General features: G+C 43.2%; 1 long non-coding RNA gene across 1 annotated transcript in view; it reads left to right on the top strand.

Annotated features, from left to right (window-relative positions):
• Positions 1-1,727: 1,727 nt before the first annotated feature.
• Positions 1,728-13,133, top strand: part of LOC308609713 — a 148,977-nt gene continuing 137,571 nt past the window's right edge. Inside the window, exon 1 of the long non-coding RNA XR_014014335.1 lies at positions 1,728-1,844. This is a non-coding gene — a long non-coding RNA (uncharacterized lncRNA). The remainder of the gene's footprint in view (positions 1,845-13,133) is intronic.

The following is a 13,133-nucleotide window of genomic DNA, read 5'->3' as shown; positions in this document are numbered from 1 at the left end:
ATTAGGGGAGTCGGGGAGGAAGACATTTCCCTCTACTGTTCCAGGTTCTTCTGGCAGGTGTAAGAATTAAATGGACAGGAGACAGGTGAACAGGAGAAAAATCACATAACATTTTAATACCATGTGTACATGAGAGAGATTCAGGAAAACTGAGTCCATTTCCAAAATGACTGAACCCCGCACCTTAAACACCATCCTCAGCTAAAGACAAAAGAGGATGTTAGGGGAGTGATTTGGGATTCAAAGAGAAGGAACACAATTCACAGGGGATGGAAAAGGAAATTTTATAAACTCGTGTTTGCAGGACCAATGCAGACAGTGGGACACGGAGTGGACTCCGATCTCCAGGCCCTGCTGAGTTTCCCCACCCCACATGGCCCGTATTCTTTGCACACATGTCTGGTGATGCTCCATTCCAGGAACAACAAGCCCTCTATCTAAATTCTTTAGGCAGCCAATGGGAGGTAAAAAGAAAGACTTCCTGAGTTTTCTGTTACTTAAAATTAATCAGCCTAAATTAATCCTCTTCCCAAAGAAACACATCGGAGGGGGATGAGAGAGGGCAAATTTTGCTCCACTACAGAGGTGGAGGTGGGGGGGTGTTTGAGGGTGGAAGGGTACCAGTTGTACTTCCATAGAAATCTCTGCATTTCCGGTAGCACACCCTTCTGGGCTGTCTGATTTCTAGTGCTTGTTTCATCGCCTTTTAGATATTTTGTATCTCTTTTGAAATTGTAGCTAGCTGACTGTGGAGTTAGACTCTCCTCCTCCCAGTGAAAGAAAAATACTTGCTTCGTTTGAAATTCGGCTCCTTTACTCCATATGCATTGTTGATTTTTCCTTGCCACAGATGGTAACATCTTCCTGCCTCTTTCCTATAGGAGTGAAATGAAATCTTTAACGCCTATTCATTTTATAACTGCATGAGAGTCACAATTCTTACCTTTTCCTGAAAACTTTACATTTTAACACATGGCCACGTGCTACATTCTTATTTTGTTGTGGTTTGTCTTTCTCCACTTAGCTGCCACGTAACTGTCTCCGGTTTCAGGAAACCATTTCATGTTGGATGGGATACTTTTAGATCCAAAGTCCTGTCCCCAGAAGGAGGACTCTGATTGGCCCCGTGTGAGGGAGGAAGTTTTAAGACAAAAGGTGATCATCTGTTTGTGTTGTGTTCTTACATTGGAGTCACTTCAGCCTAGTAAGCTCTCAATTAATCACTGTGTGTCTGGAAATTCGGATTTTTGGTGGTCTGATTTATTGCTTTGATGTAGATGGTCCCCTATATAATACAAACACAAAATAAGGCAAGATAAGACTCAATTTACAAAAATCTAGGAATCCTTTTAATTTCTGATATCATATTTTTTTCCCCCAAGGAAGCTTTGAACCTGTGAATCTAATAAGCTTCCAACCTGTGAATCTATGGTATCTAATAAGATACCACAAAGTAGACCGAAGTAAATTTTCGTAGAGACATATCTGGGACTCGCTACGTCTCCAGAGCCACATTCTTTAAACTGCAGGAGTTCTTCTGCTTCAAGTTTGGTGGGATAAGAATTATTTCCCATTTCTGCTGGCTGTTTTATCCTCTTGGCACTGCAAAACCATTTATTGTTTATTTATTCCTTTGCAATTCTTGAATCGAGGTAGCCGTGTAAGAACCTTTTCCATCCAACCTGGGAGACAGTTTGATTGCTCTCTTCCTACAGAGGCACCTTCACATTAAATCTGGATCCTGAGGGCACGGAAGATTGAAAGGCGCCCTGACCGAGGAAAATCTTCTAGCAACATTTCAGTTATTCATTGGAAAGTCAGGACACAGCAAATGTAACGCTCAGGTAAACGCAGCATCATCACTAAAGTTTCACAAGGTAAACTAGCAAAAGCACAAAAGACAGTGGATTTGAATTTAAATAATTCTCGAATCCACAGCCACATGGTGTAGGGGTAAGTGATGGATAAGATGGCTCAGGAGGACGAACGAGACATGACAAGAGAATGTTTTTAGTTCAAGTGCTATCAGTGGTTGTAAAACATAATGTGGTCTCCAAATCTCTTTGCATTGGATGATATGAGTGCGGAAACTGCAAGAGTTTGTGAGAACTGAGAAACCGTAATTCAGATTTTTGGATTTCACAAAATCAGTGCTGTAGCCCATCCTTTCGTTCCCTTTTTTATGTAAGCACATGCCCACGTCAAATACATAGTTTTTGAAGTGAAAGGAAATCTTTAAGGGTCAATGTCCGTCTAAAAGAAGGAGACAATGAAGCAAGCAAATCAAAGAAGAAATTTGGGGTTTTGTTCTTTTCTTTTGGAAGGTGAAGCCATGAAGCAGATTGTGCCAGGGTCTTAAACAACGGTAAACATACTACAAATGCATTTTCTATGTTGAATTCATTGAAAATACATTGGGTACTGAATCTCATAAAACTGGCAACTGGAGATTAAAACAAACACAATGGAAATAAATTCATGCTTATTGCAAATCTTGTAACCTCATATTTATTGGTTTGCATAGTCTATTTAATATTTATGTATTCATCTTTTTTTTTTTTTTTGCGGTACACGGGCCTCTCACTGCTGTGGCCTCTCCCGTTGCGGAGCACAGGCTCCGGACGTGCAGGCTCAGCGGCCATGGCTCACGGGCCCAGCCGCTCCGCAGCATATGGGATCTTCCCGGACCGGGGCACGAACCCGTGTCCCCTGCATCGGCAGGCGGACTCTTAACCACTGTGCCACCAGGGAAGTCCCTGTATTCATCATTTGATTCATGGCTAATATCTTCCTTCAAAGATGACGGCTGAACTCTTCACATGTTCAGGGTGTACGCTCATTACCGGATTTTATATCCTATCAAGAGTCACCCTTTTAGGGCCTCCCTGGTGGCGCAGTGGTTGAGAGTCCGCCTGCCGATGCAGGGGATACGGGTTCGTGCCCCGGTCCGGGAGGATCCCACATGCCGCGGAGCGGCTGGGCCCGTGAGCCATGGCTGCTGATCCTGCGCGTCCGGAGCCTGTGCTCCGCAACGGGAGAGGCCACAACAGTGAGAGGCTCGCGTACCGCCAAAAAAAAAAAAAAAAAAGTCACCCTTTTACAAGCTGGAACAAGCTTATACATACCAACATTTATTATTTTGGAAAATTTTTATTCTAACATTATTTTAAACACAGAAAAGTTGCAAACATAGTATACAGAACTGTATACATTTTATATAGATTCACCAATTGTTTACATTTGGCTTCATTTACATTTTCCTCTCTCTCTCTCTCTCTCTCTCTCTCTCTCTCTCTCTCTCTCGTCTCCAGATCATTTGAGAGTAATTTCATGCTCTTTTATCCCTAAATATTTCAGTGTGTTTTTTAAGAAGAACAAAGACGTCCTTCTAGATAACTAGCATACATGGTCAAAAATCAAGAGATTTGACCACGTACAATATTTTATTATCTAATCCACATTTTGTATTCAAATTTCGTCAATTTCCCCAATATTATATATATATATTTCCCAGCCCCAGATCTAATCCAGGATTACACATTGCATTTAGGTCGACTTTAACCTGGAAATTCCTTAGCCAGTTGTTTTTAGGCTAGCCCCCTATGGCATTTGGTGACCAACACTTAATTGAGATATTCAGTTGATTCCTTACTGAGCTAGAGGCATGGGTGATGTGGAATATCTCGTTATAGGTCCACCTTGAAGAAAACAAATAAAAATTCAATAGTCTGGGTCCTCAGAGGGGGCCTTGAGATTGGAAATATATTGATAAGAGTTACCCTGTTCCCCACGGCTCTTTCACCAGGAGCTCAGAAACTAGATTTTGTTACTGCACCCAGAGCTCACATATTTAACAGACAAAAAGAGTAAAATTAACCCCTGGGGAACTAGGTAAGTGGAGGCTAGTTATGGAGCTTCTAGTTGGCCCACAACTTACCTTGTTCTAATGATTTACAGATTACAAATGAGCATCCGAGGCTTTATTTAATTTGATTAGGTTACCTGTATGATAGGTACTATGACAAATAGTGCCTAAATACTAAATATTATGAAAATGCAAGTCAGGAACATACTTCAGAGGCAGAAACAATTCTTGTTCAGGTTTCATGAGATATTAAACTGTGATGCCAGTTTAATTGACAGTAATTTGCATCATCATCATCCAGGTACCACCCCACCTTAGCCCAAGACAAGAAACTCATGTGATGAGGGTCTCTGGATCAAGAGCAGGGCTGAGACCAAGTCCCAGGAATACCTGTGTTAAGACCAAACCCTGGTTAGAAGGGATTGATAGTTTTCTTGAGGTATGCCTGTATATTTGCTATTAAAGTTGCAATGCAAAACTAGTGCATACTGTATATTTCATGGGTTGACCTCTTCTCCATGTATCTTTTTTCTTTCTTTTTTTTTTTCAGAAACCCCCTCGTTAAGATTTTTTTTAATTAAATCGATTAATTTTATTTTATTTTTTATTGAAGTATGGTTGATTTGCAACGTTATGTTAGTTTCTGGTGTACAGCAGAGTGATTCAGTTATGTATGTTTATTCTTTTTCATAGTCTTTCCCATTATGGTTTATTACAAGATACTGAGTACATTTCCCTGTGTTGTACAGTAGGACCTTGTTGTTTATCTATTTTTTATATATAGTAGTGTGTGTCTTTAAGATTCTGTAAGTAAACTGAGATAAGTCAGTAGCCTTACTAACACTCCCCTAGTGCCTAAATATCATATGCCAGGTGACAAGGGCTCATAGAATTGGTGGCCCAAAGAGTAGCGATTCCCTTCTTGACCAAGTTCTGAAAATACAAGAATGTCTTAAGACCAGGAGAGCTCCTGGGTGGGGTGAGGAATTCCAGTGTAGCCCCTCCTAGGGAAGCAAATCAATCCAACGAACAGTTACTGGGTGCTGCTGTAGTTGTCGGGTGAGCAGGAAAGGCAGTCCTCTTTCCAGAATGCAGTGGGTGAAGGGAACGTGGCCGGAATCATGTGGATCATCATCAGTGATGTGTAGTGGGTACCCGTTTATGAGGGTCCATGGGGGTAGTGGGAAGGAACTTGCACTTTTTCTAAGACAGGTGAGAATCCACTGTAGAAATCAGACACACACCTTTATCCATAGCTCTACTGTTCCTCTGTATTTATCTAAAATATTTCTACTGGGTTCACAAATGTGTAGAAGACACAGAAGGGCAGAATGAATAGAGAGAGATCTTCAGGCAAGGACATTACTAGGTTGTGATTCACCTGGAAGACCAGCATAAAAATGCATAGCAGAGTCTATCAGTTTTGGTAATACCAAGGACAAAGGCGAAGGAGTCAGGGTGATGGAGTGTGAGGTGTTCCTCTTGCCCTTGATGCAGGGAAGTGAGATAGCCACTGAACTCAGAAATGTCCGTGACTTCTTCCCCCTGCAAACATGTTACCCGAGGGGTTGGGCTTAGGACAGAAAGTTGGAGAACGGAGGGGCTTGGTGGTGAGGCCTGGGATTCCTCAGGGAAGATGAAGAGATAAGAGCTGGGTACCAAGAGCCCCGTGAGTTGAATGTTTGTCTCAGTATCAAGGTGTGGGTCAGAGAAGCATCACTGTTGACAGCAACCATGCTGCTTCTGCTTTGCTTACATTCTGTGGTCCATTTCTGTCGCTGCCGTCCCATAACAGGTTACCACCCATTTAGCAGCTTCAAACCACATCCGTTTATGATCTCATAGTTGTAAAGGCCAGAAGTCCTGGTGGGCGTGGCTGGATTCTCTGCTCAGGGTCTCACACACCTGAGGCCAAGGTGTTTGCTGGGCTGGGCTCTTACCTGCAGGCTCTGGGGGGAGATTCAGCTGCTCGTCTCATGCAGGTGATTGACAGAATTCATTTCCATGTGAGAGCAGGACTGAGGTCCCTGGTTCCTTGCTGGCTTTCTCTCAGGGGTCATTGTCAGCTTCTGGAGGCTACCTACATGCCTTGGTTCATGCCCCCTTCGTCTGCAAAGCCAGCAATGCCATACCAGATCCTTCTGGTACTTTGAATTTCTCTCATGTCCTCTTCTGTCTCTGCTTTGAAGGACTTAGGTGATTGCGTGAACCTACCTGGATACCACCTTGGTAGTCTCCCTATGTTAGTTAGGGTCAACTCATTAGTACTCATAATTATACCTTTTTAAAAAATATTTATTTACTTATTTGGCTGCCCCAGGTCTTTGTTGCCGTGTGCGGGATGTTTCTTAGTTTCGGCATGTGGACCCTTAGTTGCGGCATGCATTGTGGAATCTAGTTAAACCTGACCAGGGTTTGAACCCGGGCCCCCTGCCTTGGGAGCACGGAGTCTTAGCCACTGGACCCACCAGGGAAGTCCCCATAATTATATCTTTAAAGACCGTTTTGCCTTCAGGGATTAAGGCATGGGAACTTCTTGGTACGTTCAGTTCTCTGGAGCACAGATTTCAACCCTCATGTTTCCCTTGCCTAGATGCATGGTTTGGGGCAGGTCTGCCTTCCTGCTTTTTAGAGTCCTCAAATGTGAAACGAGGAAATGGTGGCACCTCCACCCTGGGATGTTTGAAGGATGAAACGAGTTAATAGTGGTAGATCAGTTAGAATCGTGCTTGACCTGTGGTCAGTGCCCACTGAGTATTTCGTTATTTTAAAGAGAATGCAGCCAGAGTCAGAATCTAGAGATGCATTGCTCATCAGAAAAGAATGGGAATCAAAAGCTGAGGTCCCTCGTCGGACAGAGGGTCAGACTAGGTAACGGAAACAAAAACAAATTCCTCCTGCAGGGGAGTTGAGTTGAGATGATATGTGAGCAAACAAGCAAATAGGATGATTTCGGGTAAAGTTGAGTGTCCATGAAAAAGCTACAACAGGGGTGATCCAGGGAGAATCCCCTACTTAAATGGCCGCTACTCTTATGATTCCCTCCTTGGAAAAAGCTAAACCAGGTCTGATTGGGGGTGGGGATGGGGGTGATGGAGACACAGTTGCTTCCTCATCTTATTGAGGGACCATATTTAGGCTGCAGACTTTACCTGGAGTGAATTGTGAGTGTGAGAAAACCATCTGACAGCCACATCTTGGCTCTGGGCTTTCCGTGGAAACGTATTCTCTAGGTATTTCTCATTTTACAAAGGACCACCCATAAATCTCACCAATGAAGAGTTTCAGAGGTCGACTGTGAACCTAGAAGGGTAGAGGGAGAAAGATTTTTCCTCCCCTACTTGCTCAAGAGACCTTAGACATTCGTGCATTAATCCAGACTGTTCCTTCACTCTGACTGAATTTTAACAGATATTTACATAATTGTAGGATTTTGGTGGTTTGCGTTTCTTCTCTCCTCTCTTAAAAAATATCTGCTTCATTTTGTCTTGGGAAGGTCTGCCTCAAGGATATATGAATTTTTCAAACGTATCTAGAGATTCATTGAATGTCCTTAGAGCAAGGAGGGTGAATAAATTGTCTGGGGTTTTTTTTTGGTGTAAAGTATCAACTCTGCTTGTTCAGGACCCAAAAGGAAGACACTGGGGAAATGAGGTCAGTGGAGCCCAAACCTTTCTTAAGCTTCAGGAGGATTTAAAGTTCACTATACGATAGAACTTCTAAAAATAAAATAAAAAGAAGACATTTTTATTAGATTTTCCTCTTCATTTCTGTGACTTCCATTAGCTAAAGTGCTGAGAAAAAGATACTGGTTCTATGTTCAGAGAAAAACGGAGGGTAATTCAGCTACATGTGAAAATTGTCAAACTTAAGAACCTCTTGGGGAAGGTACTGAGAAATATACATATATATTAAAATCTAATAAATTGAAATAGAGAGTATATAATAATATATTATGCTATATGTTGACATGTTACAGTATATGATATATTAATATAATGTTCTGTATAATATAGATTTTTAATGTTATAAATTATTATAATGCTAGATATAATATATATTATTATTATATAACAATGCATATATAACAGTATGGTGCTTTTGAATGTAATGTGATGTCATATACGGTATGTAGTGCTTTATATGCATACATGTGCATATATGTAGATATGATTTAGGTATGTATAGTATGATGAACAGCAATGTCTTTTCCAATTTTTGTCAACTATTTGAGATAATCCAGGGTCTAAATGGATCATCTTTAGAACCATTTCTATGCCATTTATGTAAATGTTGTAAGTAACTTTCCAAGAAATGGGCCATTGAATACATTAATTTTTCTTTGTTTTGGGGCTCTATCTTTAAATTCTGAGTTGATAGGAAAGATAAGAGTTACTGGAATCTTCCTTGAAGATAAACCAAGCATTAGACCTTGTATGTCTACAGGCAGTATCTTTTTATGTTTTCCACACAGAATGCACACGTACCTAGAAAAGAGCCTTAAAATGGCCAGCTTCTTTCTCTCTCCAAACTGCATCCTTGCAATCATTTATCGATTAGTTGTTTTCAGGCCCAGCTCCCAGGCAAAGAGCCTAGAGTTGCAGTGGGCAGCCTGGGGTGCTCAGGCAGAGGAGGAGGGCGTTGCCTGGGTTCCTGGCTCTCAGCATCCCGTGGAGAGTTGTGCGTGGGCTGACAGCAGGTGCACTGTGATCTGTCATCTGGGCCAGGGGCACGGGGTACCCCAGGGAGGGTGTGAAGTCGCAGTATTATTTGTGGTGACTCTGTTTGTGGAGAACACCCCCCTGCAGAACCCTGGAGGTGCCAGCCTCCAGAGGAAGCTGAGCGTCAGTGCTCGTCACTGTAAGCCTCCTTGTCTTGTGGGTGGGAAGTTACACGTACGCCAGGCCCTCTTGGGCAGAAAGAGGGAGGCACTGTCCCCCCGAGGTCATTGCCAAGGAAAGAGGACACCTCTGGCTCTGTCGCCCCATAGACAGTCCATCTGTTTCTCCACTTTAACTTTCGTAATATAAGGACATAAGGCGAGTATTTGCTATTAGTTCCTTTAAAAATATTCCTCCTTCACAGCAGTAATTATCCCCCAAGTTAACTGCAAAAGAGGTTAATGCCTACTCTGGCTTTCCCACGTATGCGAACATGGTAATTCCTAGTAAGATGCACTGACCTGAAAGAGTTCTATTCATTTCATTTATGTGGAAATTCAATATATCCGTGATCCTGAAGAGGATAATCTTGATGCAAGAAATATACACTTTATGCATCTGATTATAAATACTAAATTCACCTCCTAATCCAGATTTGAATGCGGGCTTGTGTGGGAGAGAATCTGAGGGAAAGAGAGAGAGGAACAGTCGTTCTTTATTTCATCTAAGTATTCTCTTCAGGCTTCATGGGATATGATGCCTTGTTTTCCCCTAATATGCAAGACACTATCTTTTTCTTTCTTTACATCATTTTTGAGCTGACATGAAAACTCTGCCAACTAAAAAAAAAAAAAACGCAATGTGAGAGTTGTGAGTTAAGTTTTATTTGGGGCAAATTGAGGATGTAGCCTGGAAGACAGCACCTCAGATGTCAGAGAGCTCTGAGCAACTGCTCCCAAGAGGTAGGTCAGTAGAGATGTGATTTTGGTGAAGGGGGAGTACACGCAATCAAGCACATTTATTTTTTTTTTTGCGGTACGCGGGCCTCTCACTGTTGTGGCCTCTCCTGTTGCGGAGCACAGGCTCCGGACGCGCAGGCTCAGCGGCCATGGCTCACGGGCCCAGCCGCTCCGCAGCATGTGGGATCTTCCCGGACCGGGGCACGAACCCGTGTCCCCTGCATCGGCAGGCGGACTCTCAACCACTGCGCCACCAGGGAAGCCCAAGCACATATTTTTTGCAGGTTTCTGCTACTCTCGTGCACGTTACCGTTAGTCCCAAGGAGTAGACATGAAACATTTTAGTGCTTTTCTAGATAGGAGGAGATGCAAGAACTGGGCTCATAAAATAGGCTCCTGAAAAGATCGAACTCTCTGAAGACCCGTTCTGCCAGTTTTTCCCAGAGCCCCGAGTGTGTCATTTCTGCTCTCCTCCCTGAGCTCCTTTCAGGGGCTGTTGAAAGTCAGCAGCTGCAGCAGGTGATGATTTAATCCTTGTAGACTAGGTAGCCGGCACGTGCCAGTTTGTAGCCGACAGCTCTGTCCTCTCTTGTTTCCTTCTGTGGCTCCTCTGAGCCAAGGAAGTCAGAACTTGCTCCACGTGAAGTCTGATTTCTTGTCCCTGCTGCTTCCCCATCTCCCTCCCCTCCCCTCCCCGCCTCCTCTCTTCTTCTTCTTCTCCTTCCTCCTCTTCCTCTCCTTGTCCTTTTCTTGCTAGGGTTTACTTCTCACTCTTTTCTCCCCCCATCTGACTCCATTCTCCCTGAAAGCACTAGTCAAAGACACTGTGTTTGGTAGGTGACAGTCTGTCCTTGCATGCTGGGTGCAGCCACCTCGTCCTGGTCTTGTAAGGTTTCATCAAGGTGACTTCATGGAGGTCAGGGAGGAACTTTATCTCCTTGGGTAGATAAGTGTCTCTCGGGTGGTAAGAACTGCCTCTGGAAGTAGCTCTCTTCCTGGCTTATGGACATCTTTGCAAATGGGACACATTCCTTTATACACATTTCCTTTACAAAAGGGGAAATGTATGTACTCTATGTGTAGGCAATTTGGGAAAGGTAAAGAGCTTTTCCTGCGTCTGCTGGTTCTCAATTCCCTTTAGCTCAAAAGAACTTGTATGGCAAAGGGGCATAATTCTAGAACCCTTGAACTCAAACTACTGGGGCTTGGAGGAGAATTTAGGAATTGCCTGAGGGGAAATGCAGAATCTGTTGAGAATCAGATTTGCTTCATTTCATCAACACATACTTATTGAGCACCTACTATGTGAATATACCTCTCTTGGTGGGAGGGACCATACAGCATTGCAGAGAGAGACACAATTTCAGGCCCTGCCAGAGCTGATGTCACTGTATGTGTATTGGTGAGGGAAAGGGGGGATGATCTTATTCACAGACGTATAGATTTTAATCACAAGTGGCAATTTTTGTGTGTGTAGCTACTTGCAGCTGTGCATCGGCCTGAGGTGTGTAAGCTTGCTTGTACAACAAAGCGGCTTTCATGTTCTCATTTATTTTCTTGGGAGCTTGCTGCTGCTTGAAAATCTATTTTGAATCTTCATTATCCACTCAGCTTTCTTTTTCCTCTAAGGTTTTCTTGGTTCCAAATTTCTGTATCTCCCTGGGATTAGTAAATACCTTAAAATAGATTGTGTGTAAAAAAGAAATGCAACTTCGTTGTTTGAAAATGGGATTAAAAAGCATCTACTCAAAACTACCTCAGATGCACCTATCAAGGTGCATAGCAGTATGATTTATTCTATTTATATTAAAGGAGCCTTTGGTGGCAAGGGATAGATACCTAGCATAAGCCAGATTAATCAGAAAAGGAAATATAAATTTCCCTCTACCCTTCTGAGTTCTTGGCTAAGCCTCATTGCAATAAAAGACAGATCCACAAGAGAACCACAAACAGTTTATTAATATGTCTACCTCATGTCGATGTGGGACATATCCAGCGAAAATGATTAACTCTGTGATAGAGACTAAGCCACCAGCTTACATGCCATCTTCAGCTAAAGATAAAGAGAGAGAAGTAAGAGAGAGAGAGAGAGAGTGTGTGTGTGTGGTGGGGGGGCACGGAGCAGTCATGGTGGGGTTACCATGGAAATTACAGTAAACAAGGGTAAGGTTTGTTACGCAGATTTAACTTGTTGCCTTTTTCACTGATAAGACTCTGTTGTGATGTAGCATCATCCTCTTCCTGGGACAAAGTGGGTGGCACCCTTACACATGAAGATTTCCTTTATAAATATAAACTTCCCTTTCAAAAGAGTCACTTCTGCTCTGTTTCCAGAGCTTCTCTCCTGTCTGCCGTTTCTCACAATAATCGGCTCGAAAAAATCCTTACGCCAAAGAAGCATATTTGGGGTGGTCTGTTCTGCTACTATACACAGAACTTCTCTGAAGGACACTTATTAGACCTGCTTCGATGATGTCGCACCTCTGGGGCAGGAGAACATATCAGAGGAATGAGTCATTGTGATTAGCCTGGTCCAGCTCTCAGGAGCATCCTTGTGGATGGGAGATGGACGGACACCTGTACTTGAGAGTCCTAACAGGGCTCATGGATGTTGATGACATACAAGTGGGCGCCTACACCTGGTGGTCCCACCACGGCCATTTAGATGAGAGGGAGGGCCATTCCTCAATGGGAAGGTGGGGACCTGTACACATGCCACACGCCTCTCACTCAGCGTCGGTACATCATTACAGTTCATAGCCGTCAGCTCCAGAGGCAGAACGCCCATGTCTGTCTAAGTATTCCCACCCCATCAGCCACAGTTTGCCCATATTAAGATGTGCATACAACGTGCCCTATCTCACTGTGCTTCCGTGAGGGGTAAGAGGGACAAGAGTTGTAGAGTGACTGGCACAGGGTCCGTTCAGCTAGAGTAACTCATCAATCAGGGCACCGTTGACTATATGACATTCTTGATGCTATTGTGATCGCTCCTATGGGCTGTCTACTCCCCAGATACTCACTCCACTTTCTGACGGGTTTCTAATGACTCGTGAGAAGACGGAGGTCAGGGCAGTTACCTCTCCTAGGGCCCAATGGGCTCACCTCCCATTCCCCTCTCTTGTTTAGCAGTCGTGGTCCAGTGGCTCCTTCCATGCTGGTGAGTGGTCTGAAAAAAAGATTTGGTACCTTCAATCCAAAAAGCTCATCCCTTTGTTTCTCCTAAACATGCATATTTCAGATTTCAAGGAGATTTTCCACGGCCCTAGTAGGCCAGGGTAATGTCCAGACGACTTTACCGTCTTATGCTGTTAGCTAAACCATTGGGATGTTTCCCACTAGCCTTTGCTATCCCAGAGTGGACTTTAAACCTATAGACGGGTGATGAGAAAACCCTGACGTGGGTTCGCCATCTCCTTCACGCCGGGATGGTTCATTTTCTCACTGCAAAGCATACAGCATGAGCTCTGACAAGTGCGTGGAGATTTTATGGAACCTAAGAGGCAGTCATTTTCTTCTTTTTTAAATTGAAGTATAGTTGATTTACAATGTTGTGTTAATTTCTACTGTAGAGCAAGGTGATTCAGTTATACATATATTTTTATATACATTCTTTTCCATGATTTTTTTTTTTTTTAAAGAAGATGT

This window comes from Mesoplodon bidens (assembly GCF_964165515.1).
Source record: "Mesoplodon bidens genome assembly, chromosome: Y".
NCBI classification, from domain to species: domain Eukaryota; kingdom Metazoa; phylum Chordata; class Mammalia; order Artiodactyla; family Ziphiidae; genus Mesoplodon; species Mesoplodon bidens.
The sequence above is the reverse complement of the archived record's forward strand: the minus strand, read 5'-3'. Positions and strand labels throughout refer to the sequence as shown.